This window comes from Lycium ferocissimum, chromosome 8 (genome assembly GCF_029784015.1).
Source record: "Lycium ferocissimum isolate CSIRO_LF1 chromosome 8, AGI_CSIRO_Lferr_CH_V1, whole genome shotgun sequence".
In the NCBI taxonomy this organism is placed as follows: domain Eukaryota; kingdom Viridiplantae; phylum Streptophyta; class Magnoliopsida; order Solanales; family Solanaceae; genus Lycium; species Lycium ferocissimum.
The window spans coordinates 67,227,722-67,248,696 of NC_081349.1; the positions used below are offsets into that span (position 1 = coordinate 67,227,722).

Here is a 20,975-nt window from a genome sequence, read left to right on the forward strand (position 1 = left end):
AAAGGGCGTAGTCCGGACAAAAGGAGGGATGAAACACGAGGAATTTCCAATGGGTCACCCATCCTAGTACTACTCTCGCCGAAGTACGCTCAACTTCGAAGTTCATATGGGATCTGGTATGTTAGTGCGGATATGATCACATCCATCAGTTTGAGGCTCTAAATTCTCTTAAACCCTTTATTCCCCCTCCCTCTTCTCTAAAAATAACTCGCGTAAGTGTAAAACTTTAAATATGCGTAACTTCGCGCTCCGTTATCCGTTTTATGCGATTCTTTTTTTGATTTTTAGTATTTTTTGAGATCTAGCTTATTTTTCTAAAAAAATATATTAAATAGAAAAAAATGAGCGTAGTCCGGATAAAAGGAGAAATAAAACATGAGGATTTCCCGAAGGTCTCCCATCCTAATACTATTCTCGCCCAAACTCGGTTAACTTCGGCGCTCTGATTGGACCGATGCGTTAGTGCTGGTATGATCGCATCCATCAATGCTAGCGCTCTAAATTCTCTTAAACCCTTTATTCCCCCTCCCTCTTCTCTGAAAATAAGGCGCGTAAGTGCAAAACTTTAAATATGCATAACTTCGCGCTCCGTTATCCGTTTTATAAGATTCTTTCTTTTTTTATTTTTTTTTTTTCGAGATCTAGCTTATTTTTCTAAAAAAATATATTAAATAGACGAAAAAGAGCGTAGTCCGGATAAAAGGAGGATGCAACATGAGGACGACTTCCCGAGGGGTCACCCATCCTAGTACTACTCTCGCCCAAGAATGCTTAACTTCGGAGTTCTGATTGGTTCTGATGCGTTAGTACTAGTATGATCGCATCCATTAGTCCTAGCGCTTTGAATTCTCTTAAACCCTTTCCTCCCCCTCCCTCTTCTCTAAAAGTAAGGCACGTAAGTGCAAACCTTTAAATATGAGCAACTTCGTGATCCGTTATCCATTTTATGTGATCCTTTTTTTTTATTTTGAGTATTTTTCCGAGAACTAGCTTATTTTTTAAAATTTTTATATTAAATAGAAGAAAAATAGCGTAGTCTGGACAAAAGGAAGGATGCAACATGAGAACTTCTCAGGGGTCACCCATCCTAGTACTACTCTCGCCAATGCACGCTTAGCTTCAGAGTTCTAATGGGAACCGGTGCGTTAGTGCTGGTATGATCGCATCCATCAATCCTAGTGCTCTAAAATCTCTTAAATCCATTCCTGCCCCTCCTCTTCTCTAAAAATAAGGCGTATAAGCGCAAAACTTTTAATGTGCGTAACTTCGTGTTCCGTTATCCGTTTTATGCGATTCTATGTGATTTTGAGTATTTTTTCTAAATCTAGCTTATTTTTCAAAAAAAATATATTGAATAGATGAAAATTAGTGTAGCCCCGACAAAAGGAGATATGAATTACGAGGACTTCCTAGGGGGTCACCCATCCTAATACTACTCTCGCCCAATCCCGATAAACTTCGGAGTTCTGATACGATCCGATGTGTTAGTCATGGTATGGTCGCAGATATCAGTCCTGGCGCTTTAAAATCTTTTAAAACCTTTACTCCCCCTCCCTCTTCTATAAATATAAGGCACGTTAGTGCAAAACTTTATATATGAGTAACTTCGTGCTCCGTTATCCATTTTATGAGATTCTTTTTTTTTTATTTTGAGCATTTTCCGAGATCTAGCTTATTTTTTGAAAAAAATATATATTAAATAGACGAAAAAAAGCGTAGTTCGAAAAAAAAAAGGGATGCAACACCAGTACTTCCGGGGGTCACCCATCCTAGTACTACTCTCACCCAAACACGCTTAACTTTGGAGTTCTGACGGGATCAGGTACGTTAGTGCTGGTATTATCACATCCATCAGTTTGAGGCTATAAATTCTCTTAAACCCTTTATTCCCCTCCCTCTTCTCTAAAAATAACTCGCGAAAGTGTAAAACTTTAAATATATGTAACTTCGCGCTCCGTTATCCGTTTTATGCGATTCTTTTTTTGATTTTTAGTATTTTTTCGAGAACTAGCTTATTTTTCTAAAAAAAATATATTAAATACACGAAAATGAGTGTAGTCCGTACAAAAGGAGAGATAAAACACAAGGACTTCCCGGGGGGTCACCTATCCTAGTACTATTCTCGCCCAAGCTTGCTTAACTTCGTAGTTCTGATGGGATCCGATGCATTAGTGCTGGTATGATCGCATTTATAAGTGCTAGCGCTCCAAATTCTCTAAAACCCTTTGATCCCCTTCCCTCTTCTCTAAAAATAAGGTGCGTAAGTGCAAAACTTTAAATAGGCCGAGCGTCGCGCTCCGTTATTCGTTTTATACCATTCTTTTTTTTATTTTTTATTTTTTAGTATTATTCGGAGATCTAGCTTATTTTTCAAAAAAAATATATTAAATAGACAAAAAAGAGTGTAGTTGGAACAAAAGGAGGGATGCAACACAAGGACTTACCAGGGGATCACTCATCCTAGTACTTCTCTCGCCCAAGCACGCTTAATTTCGATGTTTTGATGGGATCTGGTACGTTAGTACTGGTATTATCACATACATCAGTTCGAGGCTCTAAATTCTCTTAAATCCTGTATTCCCCCTCCTTCTTCTCTAAAAATAACTCGCGAAAGTGTAAAACTTTAAATATGCATAACTTCGCGCTCCGTTATTCATTTTATGCGATTCTTTTTTTGATTTTGAGTATTTTTTTTGAAATCTAGCTTATTTTTCAAAAAAAAAAAATATTAAATGTACGAAAAAGAGGGTAGTCCAGACAAAAGGAGGGATGCCACACTAGGACCTCCCAGGGGGTCACTCATCTTAGTACTACTCTCGTCCAAGCACACTTAACTTCAGAGAACTGATTGATTTTGGTGCGTTAGTACTGGTATAATTGCATCCATCAGTCCTAGCGCTCTAAATTCTTTTAAACCCTTTCCTCCACCTTCTCTAAAAATAAGGGGCGTAAGTGCAAGACTTTAAATATTTGTAACTTCGTGCTCCGTTATCCGTTTTATGCGATTCTTTTTTTTTTTTTTTGAGTATTTTTCCGAGATCTACTTTTTCAAAAAAAAAAGAAATTTAAAAAGATGAAAAAGAGCGTAGTCCGGACAAAAGGAGGGATGCAACACGAGGACTTTCCAGGGGGTCACCTATCCTAGTACTACTCTCTCCCTAGCATGCTTAACTTCGGAGTTCTGATTGGTTCGGTGCGTTAGTACTGGTATTATCGCATCCATCAGTCCTAGCGCTCTAAATTCTCTTAAACCCTTTCCTCCCCCTCCCCCTTCTCTAAAAATAATGCGCGTAAGTGAAAAACTTTAAATATTTGTAACTTCGTGCTCCATCATTCGTTTTATGCGATTCTTTTTTTTTTTTTTTTTTTTAAATTTTGAGTATTTTTCCTAGATCTAGCTTATTTTTTATAAAATATATTTAAATAGACGAAAAAGAGCGTAGTCCGGACAAAAGGAGGGATGCAAAACGAGGACTTCCCTGGGGGTCACCCATCCTAGTACTACTCTCGCCCAAGAATGCTTAACTTTAGAGTTCATATGGATCAGGTACGTTAGTGCTAGTATGATCACATCCATCGCCTCTGAGGCTCTAAATTCTCTTAAACCCATTCCTCCCCAACCTCTTCTCTAAAAATAAGGCGTGTAACTGCAAAACATTAAATATGCGTAACTTCACGCTCCGTTATCCATTTTATGTGGTTCTTTTCTTTTTTTTTTTAGTATTTTTTCGAGATCTAGCTTATTTTGCTAAAAATATATTAAATAGATGAAAATGAGCGTAGTGCGGACAAAATGAGTGATAAAACAAGAGGAATTCTTAAGGGTTCACCCATCCTAGTACAATTCTCGCAAAGCACGCTTAACTTTGGAGTTCTGATGGGATCCGGTGCATTAGTACTGGTATTATCGCATCCATCAGTCCTAGCGCTCTAAATTCTCTTAAACCCTTTCCTCCTCCTCCCTCTTCTCTAAAATTAAGGCGCGTAAGTGCAAAATTTAAATATTTGTAGCCTCGTGCTTCGTTATCCGTTTTACGCGATTCTTTTTTTTTTTTTTGAGACCTAGCTTATTTAAAAAAATATTTAAATAGATGAAAAAGAGAGTAGTCCGGACAAAAGGAGGGATGCAACACGAGGACTTCCTAGGGGATCACCTATCCTCCTAGTACTACTCTCGCCCAAGCATGCTTAGCTTCTGATGGGATCTGGTATGTTAGTGCTGGTATTATCACATCCATCAGTCCGAGGCTCTAAATTCTCTTAAACCCTTTATTCCCCCTCCCTCTTCTCTAAAAATAGCTCATGAAAGTGTAAAACATTAAATATGAGTAACGTCGTGCTCCGTTATCCGTTTTATTCAATTCTTTTATTGATTTTGAGTATTTTTTTGAAATCTAGCTTATTTTTCAAAAAAAAAAAATATATTAAATGTATAGAAAAGAGCATAGTCAGGACAAAAGGAGGGATGCAACACGAGGACTTCCCAGGGGGTCACCCATCCTAGTACTACTCTCGCCCAAGCATGCTTAACTTCGGAGTTCTAATTGGTTCTGGTGCATTAGTACTGGTATAATCGCATCCATTTGTCCTAGCACTCTAAATTCTCTTAAACCCTTTCCTCTCCCTCCCCTTTCTTTAAAAATAAGGCATGTAAGTGCAAAACTTTAAATATTTGTAACTTCGTGCTCCGTTATCCGTTTTATGTGATTCTTTTTTTTTATTATTTTGAGTATTTTTCTGAGATCTAGCTTATTTTAAAAAAAATATATTTAAATAGATGAAAAAGAGCATAGTCCGGAAAAAAGGAGGGATGCAACACGAGGACTTCCCCGGGGGTCACCCATCCTAGTACTACTCTCGCCGAAGAACGCTTAACTTCAGAGTTCACATGGATCCGGTACGTTAGTGCTGGTATGATCATATCCATCAGTCTGAGGCTCTAAATTCTCTTAAACCCATTCCTCCCCCTCCCTTTTCTCTAAAAATAAGGCGCGTAAGTGCAAAACTTTAAATATGCGTACTTTCAATCTCTGTTATATTAAATGTTGACACCTAATTTTCACCTCATAAGATACGCATTTTAATTTTTAAAATTCCCGAGTCGAAGATAGAGTAAGGATGCACCCTTAAAAAATTAAAATTTTAAGAATCCAGAGAAAATTGAAAAAAAAAAAACTGACGTTTAATTATTATTTCATAAGAATTGACAATTACAAGAAAATTACGAGTTATTTTCTTTCACAGATATAATTTGAAAAGGAGATAAATATCCTGCTCCGTCTACCTTGAGAAATTTTTTAATTAAGACTACGTATGAATTACGGCTCATTTTGACCGCATCATCACATTTTTAATTATTGTTCGGAACTATGTCAATATTGAGCTCGTTTTAAAGCTTGCATTTTAACTTTACGAGTTTAAATTTTTATTTAGCCTAAATAATTAATATATTTAGCTATATATACATTTATAATATATAGTCTATTAAATAAAGAGGGGAGTTAATTTAAATTTTCTTAAAACTTGGGGGGGGGGGGGGGGGGGGGGGGGGGGTTTCTTTTTAAAAAAAGAGTGGAAGTTTATTTTTAATAAACATTCCACCCCCCCCCCCCCAAATTTTCATTTCACCACGCCGACCCTTTTACCTCTGTGAGAGGCGATTTCAGGCGATTTAGGGTTCCGCCATTGGCGGTCCACCTGCGGCTATTTATGGCCATTTTTGGCCGGATTTTTAAGGGCTTTTGTTCCTTCTCACGAGTTCTCATGATCCCCAGGTTCAATTTCCTTAGACTTGTGTTTTTCTATACCTAATTGAATCCTAATTAAGGATGTTACTCTAGGTTTCTTCATGTTATGGTTGCCATGGGTAGAACCATGAGCTCTTTGCCATCTTATGCCCCATAACACTCAATGAAGAAACCTAAGGGGAAATTTCCTAGGTGGATTCGTGGTTGGGTATGATTTTGGGGGATTTTATCTTGTTTTGTACTATTGTACCGTTATAAGGTGGTAATTTTGTTTTATTGATGACGAGGCATACTATCCTAGTATTTTATGATTTTATTTGCATTTTTTTGGGTACAATTAGTTAGATTCTTAGTTACATTATGTGATTTGTGTGAAAATTTTGTTGGATAAGGTACAATTTGATACAAATGTGCTGAAAATTCGTTTTGTCGTTTACTAAATTTGAATTTGCTTAGGATAGGGTTTTTGGAATTGGGATCTTTCCATTTCTATCCCTAGCATCATTTTTGTGCTATAAATAGAAGAGTTTATTGTCATTTGAAGAAGGCTTTTTTTTTTCCCGAAAATTTCCTAAGAATTGAAAAGAGTTCTAAACCCTCATTACTAAAATCCTATTAAGATATCAAATATACTATAGATATACTACTGAAACTACTACAATATATCAATACTATACATATATTATCCACAAATATACTACAATATATTAGAAAAATTCAAAAACAAAGGATGCTTTAAAGGATCTTGGGTGTTGGTGTTGAAGTTGTGACCCAATTTCTCTCATTTGATCTTTTGGTTGCCCCATAAAAAGGTATTATCCTATTCCAGTGCATTTTTCCTATTTCAACTTATTTGATGTATTATCTTGCCTATGTTTGATGTTAAAGCTATTTCAATTTTGCTATTGGAAGAACCTAGTATTTATACATATTTTAAGGTTATTCATGTTGATAGAAGCCCTATTTGGCTACTGTTTCATTAAAGCTTTAAGGTTGTTATGATATAAGGGAAGTATAATGAAGTTTAAAATAGTGCCTTAAGTATTTCTTTTTAGGTTTATGACTAAAAATAGAATTTAAGATAAGTATGTTGGTTTCTTTCTTTTTTCCTGATTAGTTTACTGTTTTCATTGAAGTTCTAAGGATGCTGTGAGGGTCCTTAAGTGTTAATTAGTAGGTTCAATGTAAAAATGAAGTTTAAAATGAAGTAGGTATTAATTTGATTTTTGGTTTACTGTTTCATTTGTGGTTTTAAGGGCTGGGGTGTCATCTTGTCATTTTGGAACTACTTGGACATTTGTTCTGAGATTCCTGTACACCTATAGTCTTGCTTTGTTTGCATTAAGTCCATTTCAAGTTTGTTTATTGGTTCTGGACCACATGACTTGATTTACAGGTAGTTGTCTTTGATTATCATCTAAAAACTATGTGAAATCTTGAAAACCAGCTTTTGTCCTCATATTTTATTGATAATAGTTGGGACCTAGTCTAATAAACATCTTAAAAGGACCCTAGAGAATGTTAAATGATCTTTTGAATGAGAACTAGCCCTGAGAATGACTTCAAAACCTCCTTGAATTCCCTATCTTGTACCTAAAATGATTGATAATGCAGTAAGAAAAGGATTCTGCATAATCTAGTGACTGATTTGCTTATTGTGCATTTTGTCATTTTTAACCTGGCTGGACATTTAAAAAATGCAAAAATGGTTCATTTGACTTATTTTCTAAACTCCAAGATTGTTGAGTATGGTTTAAAGCCTCTAAAAATTGAAGAATTTTTTTAAAAGTGGGAATTTGATACGTCTGTGACTTGTCTAGTTGATCTATTGAGCACAATTTGAGTTTTATTTGAATTTGTGGGTATGCTAGTCATTTGTTTAAGTTCTGTTGAGTTTGCCTTGATTAGGTGAGTTTTCAGACACCCCCTTTGCTTGCTAAACCATGTAGCAAACAAGAAGGACTAAAGCATTAGCCAAGAAGTGAGACTTTGAAACTAAGTATAGTACTAAGGTCATGATCTTCCTGATTTGTTTGCTTATGGATGAGCCTGCAACTGCATATGCTATCCTTTATATACTGTTTGACCATAATACTCTTGAACATCCTATTTTGTGATCTATGACAGAGGTATGAACAACTTTTAAGACTTGAGACTGTTTTCATATACATCCTCCTACCATATGTGACTTGCCAATGATCCTACTTGATTCATGATTACTCTTGCCTAATTTGATTACCTTTTACATCTTAGTTGAACTCTATCTTGACACTACATTTGTGATTGACTCTGTATGTGCAAATCCTGCAATACGGTAGAGAAGGTGATAGCTTAAGATCCTGTTAGTGTTCTTATGAAACTGCTTGAACATTAAGATGATCTTTTATGATTAGCTGGACCTTTATGATTTATAAATAAGCCTAAGCTGGAATATAAAGGCCTGAGTCGACACCATATGGGCATTTGGCCATTTCTGTTCATTATCTTTAGTTGCATACCTACTATAAACTTGTTAAAATTGGAATTTGTCATGCCTAATGTAAAAGAAGAAACCTAAAAATCAAAACTGCCACAGAAAAAGTAAAATGTAGCACTTGCATACTTGTGCCCATCTTGTAGTTTGACTAGGAATTTCTAAGGTTTTCCTATATGAGATTCCTACTCTTACCTACCTGTTTGAGCTAGAACCTGCTTGACATCCTTTTGCTTGACCTAAGATAGGTGGTATGAGCCCTTTCTAGTTATGATTTAGATTTCCATGGACCTATAACTGTTCTTATATATGTATCATGCCATTAGTGACTTGATATGACTATATTTGGATCATATTTGCACCTAGGGTAGTATCATGTTCCCTTCATCCTATTATGAACTTGTTAAGATTGAAATTTGCTGAACCTAGTGTAATGCCAGAAAATTGAAACTAAAATTCTTTGAAAGGGCCAAAAATGCAGTACTTGCCTATTGGCATTTGACTTTATAACTTGCTTGTGGACTTCTGTGGCTCACATACATGACCTCTCACCCCTACCCTTTTAGTTTTTCTGCTATGAAATGTTTAAAAATGATGTTTTGGACCTAGGATAGTATCATGTCCCTATCTATGCTATTTGAAACCTCTACTTGCTACATGTGTAGTTTCTGTGCAAATTCTGTAAAATAGACTAAGCGTGAACTATTTTGGGGCCCTGCTAATGCTTTAATGAACCTTTAACTGGCCTATCTTGCTATCTTTGAACTTGTTGGGATTAAAACTAAGCTAAAATGACCATAGACTTGTAAATTTGCTTCTGTGACATCCTTGTTGATAACGAATAGACTTGAAAAAATGGTTTTTGGTATTTGAATTTGTTCATTATTGGACAGGTGTGACTTCTAAGTCATTTAACCTCTAGTTCTACCCCTTCTTTGATTGCTGACTCTTTAAAACTGGAAATAGAAATATGAGGTGCGTTTGGTAGTTTGTTTGTGTATCGTTTCATCTTGTTGTGCTTGATTTCATGTACCTTTGTCCCCTCATCCCCTTGATGTAGCTGCTGCTTGTTTCCTTAGCCATCTTAACACCCCTGTGACTCATTAGCCTAAGTTACATTACTAAAAAATTGTTGAACTATGTGGCTTTTGCTTTTGCTTGTTGTTCTTTGTTTGGGTCATCCTCTTTGCTTGCTTGCTTCTGGGAATTTGCATTCCTCCTAATTCAAATAATGAGCTAAACACTAGTCCTAGAATGAATGAGTTTTTTTGACTTTCTGAAAAATTTGTTTGAGTTAAAAAATGGATATTAAGTGAATTGGGAGGGCATGCCTTAAGGTTTTTCTCTCCCATGGTGCGTATAAGGAGTGTATATCAGGTATATTGAGAGTATGCCATATGGGTTTTTCTCACCATTAGTCGTATATCATTGGAGTATATCTCGTATACACAGTCTTGACACTTATAAATTTTGAGAGGAGATTGAGTGGTATACTGGCAGTATATCATGTATATTAGAGTTCTGATACTTAGGAGGAAATTGAGAAAAAATAGAGTAGTATGCCAATGGTATATCATGTATACCACCTCTTGACACTTAGAATTTTTTTAAGGAGAGAATGGCTTGGGCTTGGGCCTGTCATCTGTGTTTCCATACTTGACTTATTATTACGACTATTCTGGGCTTATTTTACTTGAACCATCTGATTATCTACTGCTACTAGTTATAATATCTGGGCTTGGCCCAATAACGCTGTAATTCATTTTTTGGCTATGTAATAATTATTGTAGGCTTTAATTTGTGTACTTAGTTTAATCTATGAGTGTATTCTAATGTCTTGTATACTCGTTTGTACCCTTGTCCATCCAAACTCGTTGGTGGTGTTATATCCCGTATTTTGTACGTTGAAATATTTTAAGTTGGTTGTGACAAGTTATGGACAAGATTATTTTCCGACTTTGTTTTAAGACATAAATTGCTTGTGAATTTGGTTGGATGGAAATATTAAGGAAAATTTGGGGTTAAAAGTGAATATTGAAAAGTTAGCGTTTCATGAAAAATTATTTTCTTTTAGTATTCCAACCAATTGAAAGGTCCTTATTAACGTGCTTAAAAATTGACAATCATGTTGTTGCTTCATAATTTAAACTCACGTTGACAGTATTATATTTCGTATTTTTGTACGTCGGATTATTCGCAAGTTGAGGTGGGGCCCACACATTGAGATTTTTTTTTTGGGACATGAGACAATTTATATGAATCACATATGTGAAGTTAAACATAACTCAAGAAGGACCCTTGAGCCAAATCAAAGTGGAAGTCCTCCAAGCAAATATTTTTAAGTAATGTTTTCGGGTGATCGACTTCGAGCGAGAAACGGTATTATAAGTTTGGAATTTGGAAAAACACCAAAGATAGAAGTTGTAGATAATGGAATTATCTTTCCAACCATAGGTCGTGAGGATGACATCGGGATAAGGAGATATGGACGTTTTAAGCGAGAAGGTCGTGGGCTAGGCCCAAACCGGGCCCAATCGGGTTAGGCCCATGACCTATGCCTATTTAAGTGAAATAGGAGATATGGACATTTTAAGGCAGAAAGGTCAGTGGGCTAGGCCCAAACCGGGCCCAATCGGGTTAGGCCCATGACCCATGCCTATTTAAGTGAAATTTCAGCCCTTTCCACTCATTTTTCGGACCAAGAACACCCAGAAAATTCTGGAAAGAGAGAGATAAGAACCTTGGAGAGAAGAAAAACTAATTTTGACCAAAATCTGAGCCCCGAATTCCGAAGCCCATGAAGAGAAAAGTGTTGTACGCTGCGTTGTCTTCAATTTAAGCTAAAAATCAACCAAGGAGAAGAGTGATAACGTGGGGGCTGCATGCTTAAGGTATGAATACGGTTCCTTTTCATTGTTAACGAGTGTATTTAGAATTTTAATGGATTAAAACGGAGGGAATAGTGTGTAGAAATTGATGAAATTCATGAAACTTTGTATGTTGATGTTGAGCCGTGAGTATGGGTTGTTTTGTGACAAGGAATGAACTAAATTTACTTAGTGTTTTGGTTGTTGTTGTTGTGGATTCTATGATGTAAAATGAAAGTTTAATGATTCAAGTTAAAGTTGTGTTTGTTTTGGGCTGTTTTGGAAGTTAATGTGATGCTAATATAGTCTCTTGAAATTATGAGAATAATGTTGTTAACATGTGGATTATTGGTATAGTTCATGAATTTGGAAGAAAGAAATGTGTTGTTGTTGTTTTTATTGGAAATGGAGGGTTTCGGTTGAAGTAGTATATTGATTGGGTTGTTTTGAATATTTTATGGATTGTTTGAAATGTTCTTGAATCTTGTTTGAATGATCTCGGATTAGTATTTGAATATGTGAGCGTTGATGTTAGTTTGAATATATGTGGTTGGATTGGACATAATTGGAATGTTGTCGAAATATGTGGAGAAGAGTTATTAGCATTATAATTCGTTTTGAATTGATTGTTAATGTTGTTAGTATACTTGTTGGTATTGTTGTTGAAGATTTGGCCGAGTTGAATTCTCGGGGATGCTGAGTTTACAGGGGAAATGCTGCCCAAATTTCTGTAAATAAAGTGCGAGCTTAGAATTGGATTCGAGGTGCCTATGGCTAATGTTTGGTGTCTAATGATGTTGTTGTAGATTTTGAGAAGCCGAGACTTGAGTTTGGATTAGCTTAGGAAGCAAACGAGGTATGTAAAGCTCAACCCTTCTTTCTTTTGGCATGTCTTAGACGGGATTAAGGTATGACATGATTTGTGCCATGGGGTAACTCCACTCTGAAGTTTCGAACATGCTTATGATTCATATGTGCCTCTTAATATTAGTATTCTTAATATGGTCGTATTATGGTTCTTATGTCTTTTGGATGATTGGATAAAAAAAAATGTTGCATAAAGAATTTTGTTCTTAAAAGATTCTGTAACTACGAACGACCGTAACTTTCACATATGGTCTCGGATTGCTATGAAACGTTCGTAGAAGTTTCAATAATGAGTAATAATCTTTAACTTTCATAGGCGGGCCCAGATTGGGTTGACGCTCGTCCGTGGGTCCCGCGACTTTCCTTTGTTTGGTTCTAACGACCTATTTTTGAAAGAACTTAATGTGGCTATGATTCCGACCCCGAGTATGATTACTTACTTATCTAGTGAGTCCGAAATGAGGATTTTATGCATATGATTTTGATACGTAACTATGATTTCTAAATTTCTATTTGGTATGTTCCCGAGAGACATTCGGAGGAAACTTGATTTGACTATTGTTTGGCTTTTAAATGAGGGTTTGTTTGATCATTCTGTTGAGTCAGTAATGATGATTTATGTGCATATGGTTTCTCGATTTGTAAATGATGTGTCTTCTGAAGTATGATGGGTATTCTGAAGTATGATGTGTATTTCGAAACATGATGTGACACGAAGTATGATGTGATACGAAGTCTGATATGATATATGATAACGGGATGATATGATGATCTTATTTACCGAGTCCCTCCTTTGGAGGGCCGGGACACGTTATATGATGTATATATGTGATACGGAGTGTGATCGAGTTGGCATCGCACCGGTGGTGGGGCAAACCCAATGGTGGGGCAAACCCAGTGGTGGGGCAAACCCAATGATGAGGCAAAATTCCACATTGGTTTAGGCAAATCCCACATTGGTTTAGGCAAATCCCACACTGGTTTAGGCAAATCCCACATTGGTTTAGGCGAATCCCACATTGGTTTAGGCGAATCTCACATCGGTTAATGTCATCTCATATGATAAGTTATGATATTATGATGTGTTACGGTATGAATATGATGATTATTCGCTTATGCCACTCAGTTCCATTATGGGCCGGATATGATACATGACATTGATATGTATGATTCGTATTTCAGGAGTAAGCATTTTGGCATTCTGATTATTATATTTATCTTCTGTACCTCTGATGTACGATTTGTGTTTCAGATGCAAGCCCTTTGGTATTCTGGTTATTATGCTCACTTTCTGTACTCCTTACTTCGATTATGATCTCGTGTTCTGTATGCCATGCTTTACATATTCAGTACTGACCCCCTTTCTTCGGGGGCTGCGTTTCATGCCGCACAGGTATATACAGATGAGTAGAAGATGTTCCAGCGGGATTGGCGAGCTCCATTTTCTCCCGGAGTGCTGCCGAGTCAGAGTGTTAGAGTTGTGGTATTTCGGGTCATGTTAGAGACTTTGCAGACAGAGTCGAGTGTATGATATGTCAGTTTGTACGCGGCTATGTGGGCCGGTATATCATTATGCATTATGTTACAGATTTGTTTTGCAAGCGGCTATATAAGCCGATGTATTGTTGTGCATTATATTACAGATTTCATACGATTGCAGATTTTATTTGATTTGAAAAAGATGAAAAGCATGTTTGTTTTCCGAAAAATTTTCATTATGTGCTTATGTCATGTTTTGCGGGCTCAGTGTGATTATGAGGATTTCGAAGCCAGCGGGTTCGCTCGGCCCTAGGTAAGGGTCGGGTGCCCATCATGCCCTATCGGAAATTATGGTGTGACAAATTGGTATCAGAGCAATTCGTCCTAGGGGTTGTCTGCAAAGTCGTGTCCAGTAGAGTCCTGTTTATGGTGTGAAGCGCGCCACATTTATAAACAGGAGGCTACGGGGCATCTAGGGTGGTTACTCTTCTTTCACATCTGAGATCGTGCCATAGAGTCAAGTCATAGGGAATGAAATTCCTTACCCTGATTTTTGATTTCAGCAGAAGAATAGCATCGACAGAAGGAAGTGACTGACAATATTGGAAGTTATAAAGCACGCAGGTAAGCAAAGGTATGAAAGGTATATGTCGGGTAAGATATTGAAGTGCGATCGAAATGTGAAGTTGAAAACTGAAAAGGGAAGTAAATAGGAAAATGTAACAAGCGCAGTTCGAGTTGGACACACGAGGTAAGTATATCATCCTCGTATTATTATGGATATCGGGAGCCCTGTGTGGCTGTGATATGATATGATATGTATATATATGTTGGCCCTGTGAGGCACTGTTGGTATTTCCTGCGTGCAGGTTTTGAGATAGTAAGAAATATAGAGGAAACTCTGAAATTTTCCCAGAAAAGAAAAAAAAAAAAAAAAGAATGAGATATGGCTTTGTAATACGACTTGAAAGGTCGTACCGATAGTAATAGTGAGATTAAGACAAGAGTACAGAGGGAAGGAATTGTGATGTATATGAATGTATTGATAAGACGGCTTGTGAGATATTAAGGATAAGGTTGATCAGAAAGGGTAAAAGGTTAAGGAGTATTACACTATGAGATCGAATACGAACGGGACAATGTGAATATAATGAAGATTGTTGTGAAAATAAGTAAAGCCTAGTGAGAAAGTGGCCAAAGCTATGAGGTGATCTATGTAGTTAGAATATAAAGGCAAGTGTGAAACGGAAAAGTGAGCTATAGAATGATTAAGGAAGGCATTAATCGGACAGGGTAACGAAGTTCGAGTAGAAAAAGAAATATGATTGGTAGATGAGAGTACATGCTATGGTAATAAAGGAAACCCCTCCGAGATCCTTATAAGACCCTATGAGACTGGTTGAACATTCGAGGACGAATGTTCTAAAGGGGGGAAGGATGTTATATCCCGTATTTTGTACGTTGGAATATTTTAAGTTGGTTGTGACAAGTTATGGACAAGATTATTTTCCGACTTTGTTTTAAGACATAAATTGCTTGTGAATTTGGTTGGATGGAAATATTAAGGAAAATTTGGGGTTAAAAGTGAATATTGCAAAGTTAGCGTTTCATGAAAAATTATTTTCTTTTAGTATTCCAACCAATTGGAAGGTCCTTATTAACGTGCTTAAAAATTGACAATCATTTTTTTGCTTCATAATTTAAACTCACGTTGACAGTATTATATTTCGTATTTTTGTACGTCGGATTATTCGCAAGCTGAGGTGGGGCCCACACATTGAGATTTTTTTTTGGGACATGAGACAATTTATATGAATCACATATGTGAAGTTAAACATAACTCAAGAAGGACCCTTGAGCCAAATCAAAGTGGAAGTCTTCCAAGCAAATATTTTTAAGTAATGTTTTCGGGTGATTTGACTTCGAGGGGCAGAAACGGTATTATAAGTTTAGAATTTGGAAAAATACCAAAGATAGAAGTTGTATATAATGGAATTATCTTTCCAACCATAGGTCGTGGGCCCACAGGTGACATCGGGATAAGGAGATATGGACGTTTAAGGCGTAAAGGTCGGTGGGCTAGGCCCAAATCGGCCCAATCGGGTTAGGCCCATGACCCATGCCTATTTAAGTGAAATTTTAGCCCTTTCCACTCATTTTTCAGACCAAGAACACCCAGAAAATTCTGGAAAGAGAGAGAGAAGAACCTTGGAGAGAAGAAAAACCAATTTTGACCAAAATCTGAGCCCCGAATTCCGAAGCCCATGAAGAGAAAAGTGTTGTACGCTGCGTTGTCTTCAATTTGAGCTAAAAATCAACCAAGGAGAAGAGTGATAACGTGGGGGCTGCATGCTTAAGGTATGAATACGGTTCCTTTTCATTGTTAACGAGTGTATTTAGAATTTTAACGGATTAAAACGGAGGGAATAGTGTGTAGAAATGGATGAAATTCATGAAACTTTGTATGTTGATGTTGAGCCGTGAGTATGGGCTGTTTTTTGACAAGGAATGAACTAAATTTACTTAGTGTTTTGGTTGTTGTTGTTGTGGATTCTATGATGTAAAATGGAAGTTTAATGATTCAAGTTGAAGTTGTGTTTGTTGTGGGCTATTTTGGAAGTTAATGTGATGCTAATATAGTCTCTTGAAATTATGAGAATAATGTTGTTAACATGTGGATTATTGGTATAGTTCATGAATTTGGAAGAAAGAAATGTGTTGTTGTTGTTTTTATTGGAAATGGAGGGTTTCGGTTGAAGTAGTATATTGATTGGGTTGTTTTGAATATTTTACGAATTGTTTGAAATGTTCTTGAATCTTGTTTGAATGATCTCGGATTAGTATTTGAATATGTGAGCGTTGATGTTTGTTTGAATAAATGTGGTTGGATTGGACATAATTGGAATGTTGTCGAAATATGTGGAGAAGAGTTATTAGCATTAGAATGCGTTTTGAATTGATTGTTAATGTTGTTAGTATACTTGTTGGTATTGTTGTTGAAGATTTGGCCGAGTTGAATTCTCGGGGATGCTGAGTTTACAGGGGAAATGCTGCCCAAATTTCTGTAAATAAAGTGCGAGCTTAGAATTGGATTCCGAGGTGCCTATGGCTAATGTTTGGTGTCTAATGATGTTGTTGTAGATTTTGAGAAGCCGAGACTTGAGTTTGGATTAGCTTAGGAAGCAAACGAGGTATGTAAAGCTCAACCCTTCTTTCTTTTGGCATGTCTTAGACGGGATTAAGGTATGACATGATTTGTGCCATGGGGTAACTCCACTCTGAAGTTTCGAACATGCTTATGATTCATTCATATGTGCCTCTTAATATTAGTATTCTTAATATGGTCGTATTATGGTTCTTATGTCTTTTGGATGATTGGATAAAAAAAAATGTTGCATAAAGAATTTTGTTCTTAAAAGATTCTGTAACTACGAACGACCGTAACTTTCACATATGGTCTCAGCATCCTATGAAACGTTCGTAGAAGTTTCTATAACGAGTAATAATCTTTAACTTTCATAGGCGGGCCCGGATTGGGTTGACGCTCGTCCGTGGGTCCCGCGACTTTCCTTTGTTTGGTTCTAACGACCTATTTTTGAAAGAACTTAATGTGGCTATGATTCGACCCCCGAGTATGATTACTTACTTATCTAGTGAGTCTGAAATGAGGATTTTATGCATATGATTTTGATACGTAACTATGATTTCTAAATTTCTACTTGGTATGTTCCCGAGAGACATTCGGAGGAAACTTGATTTGACTATTGTTTGGCTTTTAAATGAGGGTTTGTTTGATCATTCTGTTGAGTCAGTAATGATGATTTATGTGCATATGGTTTCTCGGTTTGTAAATGATGTGTCTTTCGAAGTATGATGGGTATTCGAAGTATGATGTGTATTTCGAAACATGATGTGACACGAATTATGATGTGATACGAAGTCTGATATGATATATGATAACAGGATGATATGATGATCTTATTTACCGAGTCCCTCACTGGAGGGCCGGGACAGGTTATATGATGTATATATGTATTCTGGAGTGTGATCAGTTGGCATCAGAGCCGGTGGTGGGGCAAACCCAAGGTGGGGCAAACCCAGTGGTGGGGCAAAATTCCACATTGGTTTAGGCAAATCCCACATTGGTTTAGGCAAATCCCACACTGGTTTAGGCGAATCCCACATTGGTTTAGGCGAATCCCACATTGGTTTAGGCGAATCCCACATCGGTTAATGTCATCTCATATGATAAGTTATGATATTATGATGTGTTACGGTATGAATATGATGATTATTCGCTTATGCCACTGTTATATCCCGAGTCTTTGCCTATTCGGAAAAATTTGAAATAAATTGGGCTTGAAAGAAATAAGATTATGTTTGATTTTATTTCATAGGTGTGTTGTTCATGACCAATTAATGTGGAAATAGTGAGAAAGGCGAGGGGCAAAATCGGAAATTTTGAAAATTAATTTCGGGAATTACAAAATGAGGTCCACAATCAATTGGGCCAAAAGAACAAAAGAAGAAAAAAATTTGGCCCAAAAGAGAGGGGTGGCCGGCCAAGCCTTGGCCCAAAGCCCATGTTTTAATTAATTTTTCATGTGATTAATTGAATAAGGGGAGGAGGAAATTAATAGAAGCTTCAAAAAGAAAAAAAAGAAGAAGAAGAGCAAACATACAAGGCCATTCGGCCATTGCACCCCAAATTCACCCCCTTGAAATCTTGCTTCCAAAATTATTTTCTTGTGGTAATTCTACTAATTGAAGGACCCTCTTCAACGTGGTGTAGCTATTTCGGAAGATAGACCGCTTGTTTCGTCAATTTGACGCCTTGGCCAAGTGAAGAAGTTAGGGAGAACAAGGTAAGATTTCATTCCTTTCATCTTGAAAGAGATATGTATATGTGTTGTAGAAGGTGGAAAGGGGTGTAGAACAAAAAAATTGTGTGTTGTAGGTGTGTAGGTGTGTGGCCGAAAATGGGGTTAAGGGAGGAAGTAGATTAAATTACATTTGCTATATTAATTGTGTTGTAATGGCTTTGTGGAGTAAATGGAAGAATGTTAGCTATAATTTGCATGAAAATTGGATGAAAAATGATTGTAGGAAAATTAGTGAATTTATGGTAAATCTATGTAATTGCGAGAATGAATTGTTAAGGTGCAAATCATGATTGTTGTTAATGAATTCGGAAGGTGAAAATGCGTTATGAATATTTATGCCGAAGAATAGAGGTTTCGGACGAATTATGGTCTTGGTGGAAATTTTGTATGTTTTGCAAATAATTGGTATCATGCCATGTAATGCTTCCGAATTGCCTTGGAATGATTATGAATTAGCGAATAGACATGGAAATATTAATGTTGGATTGGAAGTGCGAAGTTAGGTTAGAAGTTGTCGCACTATATAAGAAAAATGCTATTCACGCTAGAAAGCGTTTTAGTATATGATTGTTGATGTTGTTGGTGTTGTTGTTGGGCTGTTGTTGATATTTTTAACCGAGTTGAAATCTCGGGGTTGGTGTATTTACAGGGGAAGTGCTGCCGAAATTTCGGTAGAATTTAATGTTCATTTGGAATTGAATGCTTAAACGCTTATGGCTAATGTTTGGTATATTGGCGTTATGTAGATCTTGGAGCATCCGAGAGTTGAGACTTGATTTAGCTTGCGAGCGGACGAGGTATGTAAGGCGTTATTTTTCTCTTCTTTAGCATGTCGTAGTACTACTAGGCTATGACTCGAACCTCGGGGTAACTCCACTCTTAGAATCCGAGCCTAGATGCGTATTTTATTCGTGCCTAAAGACTTATTCTTTGATGTAACTAAACTAAGGTCCTTATGTTTCCAAAAGATGAAATTCCAAAAGTCTTATAAGGAATTTTGCTATTAAAAGGTTCCAAACTTCAAACGTCCGTAACTTTTGCATATGAGCTCGGATCGCCCCAAAACATAATAGGTAACCTTATAAGACATAGCATTCCCCTAACTCCCGTAGTCAGGCTCGGATGAGGTCGGCACCCGTCCGTGGGGCCCGCGGTTTTTCTACGATTCTCCTTAATGACCTCCAAGAAAGATTTAGTATTATTTTTACCTTGACCTCCGAGCATGGATTCCCTACTTATTTGGTAAGTTTAGAATTATGAATTAGATGCCTTTTGAATAAGGATTGTTACGCATATGACTTCGAAATGTAATTATGATTTCCAAAGTTCGTTTGATATGTTCCCGAATAGCATTCAAAAGGAAACTTGATTGACCGTGACCCTAATACGTAAGTAATGGTTCGTTCGATTAATTTACTAAATTTTGGTAAATGTTTGTCCGTATACGATTTATGAATTTTGTGCATTGTATATGATTCCTACGATTCTGCTCGTGCATATTATTGTTACTTCCTTCGCCGAGTCCCGAGCCGGTTATTATCGTGCGCACAATTCGAAGTATGATGAGATTCCGAAGCATGATGAGCGTCTGAAATATGATCTGATTCTGATATATGATATGATACGAAGAATGTTGAGTTCTGAAATATGATATGGTTCTGAAATGTGATATGATTCTGAAATATGATGCGATTTGGAGGAGATGTTCGGAGAATATACAAAACTTCCGAAGTATGATGAGTTGTGGCGCCCAAGGCAGGAGGGGCGACCACGTTCCGTCCGCCGGGTCCCATTATGGACCGTATATGACATATGTTTTTGACATACAGGATTTATGTTTATAGAATAAGCATGCTTACATTCTGATTACTATATTTGTTTTTACGTACTTCGTATATGATTTTCGGTAAGTGATATGTGTATAATGTATGTGATACCTCACCGAGTCCCTCACTAGAGGGCCGGGTACGATACGTATTTACGACGATGCGATGATCTGATTATGATATGGCTTGGCTTACCGACTTGTGTATATGCATAATAAGCGGTTCAAAAGGCGAGTTATGTTTTTTTTTTTTTGGATTCTATACTTATCTCTATAACCCTCATTCCTATTTTGATTCTGTTTAATGTATTTCCTGCTTTACATACTCAGTACATACTCCGTACTGACCCCCTTTCTTCGGGGGCTGCGTTTCATGCCGCGCAGGTACAGGTACTCGTTTGGGTGAGCCGTCAGCTTAGGACTCCGTTCAGCTACTTTGGATTGCTCCTTTGTCCGGAGCCCACATTTGGTACAGACCCTTCTGTTATATATATATATTTGTGTATATTTATTCCGGGTACGGCGGGGCCCTGTCCCGTCATATGATTTTGCTATGACTCTTAGAGGCCTGTAGACATGTACGTGGGTTGTGGGTAGCACATTGTTCGGTTATGTTTGTGTTCGTACATTTCCGCATTGTATGTATGGTTTGTATATATATATAGGTATGTATATGCACCACCGTGTATGTTTTACATATGAGTTCTTAATAAGATGCTATGAACGGGTTACGGTTAGTAAAGGGTACGAGTGCCCAGCTCGGGCACCAGTCACGACCTACGGGATTGGGTCGTGACAGAAGTGGTATCAGAGCGGTTAGTCCTCGGAATGTCT

General features: G+C 37.1%; 2 non-coding genes and 11 pseudogenes across 2 annotated transcripts; all 13 read right to left on the reverse strand.

Annotated features, from left to right (window-relative positions):
- Positions 1-25: 25 nt before the first annotated feature.
- Positions 26-144, reverse strand: LOC132068947 (5S ribosomal RNA; annotated as a pseudogene).
- A 560-nt stretch (positions 145-704) lies between these two features.
- On the reverse strand, positions 705-826 carry LOC132068925 (5S ribosomal RNA; annotated as a pseudogene).
- A 224-nt stretch (positions 827-1,050) lies between these two features.
- LOC132068856 (5S ribosomal RNA) lies at positions 1,051-1,168 on the reverse strand. Its single transcript, XR_009417544.1, has one exon. It is a non-coding gene; the product is annotated as a 5S ribosomal RNA (ribosomal RNA).
- A 220-nt stretch (positions 1,169-1,388) lies between these two features.
- LOC132068972 (5S ribosomal RNA) lies at positions 1,389-1,507 on the reverse strand (annotated as a pseudogene).
- A 226-nt stretch (positions 1,508-1,733) lies between these two features.
- On the reverse strand, positions 1,734-1,850 carry LOC132068911 (5S ribosomal RNA; annotated as a pseudogene).
- Positions 1,851-2,072: 222 nt separating this feature from the next.
- On the reverse strand, positions 2,073-2,191 carry LOC132068915 (5S ribosomal RNA; annotated as a pseudogene).
- A 231-nt stretch (positions 2,192-2,422) lies between these two features.
- On the reverse strand, positions 2,423-2,541 carry LOC132068912 (5S ribosomal RNA; annotated as a pseudogene).
- A 225-nt stretch (positions 2,542-2,766) lies between these two features.
- On the reverse strand, positions 2,767-2,885 carry LOC132068935 (5S ribosomal RNA; annotated as a pseudogene).
- Positions 2,886-3,103: 218 nt separating this feature from the next.
- Positions 3,104-3,221, reverse strand: LOC132068932 (5S ribosomal RNA; annotated as a pseudogene).
- Positions 3,222-3,457: 236 nt separating this feature from the next.
- LOC132068914 (5S ribosomal RNA) lies at positions 3,458-3,575 on the reverse strand (annotated as a pseudogene).
- Positions 3,576-3,797: 222 nt separating this feature from the next.
- Positions 3,798-3,915, reverse strand: LOC132068983 (5S ribosomal RNA; annotated as a pseudogene).
- A 547-nt stretch (positions 3,916-4,462) lies between these two features.
- LOC132069001 (5S ribosomal RNA) lies at positions 4,463-4,581 on the reverse strand. The gene has a single exon (XR_009417582.1). It is a non-coding gene; the product is annotated as a 5S ribosomal RNA (ribosomal RNA).
- A 226-nt stretch (positions 4,582-4,807) lies between these two features.
- Positions 4,808-4,925, reverse strand: LOC132068910 (5S ribosomal RNA; annotated as a pseudogene).
- Between the last annotated feature and the right edge of the window lie 16,050 nt (positions 4,926-20,975).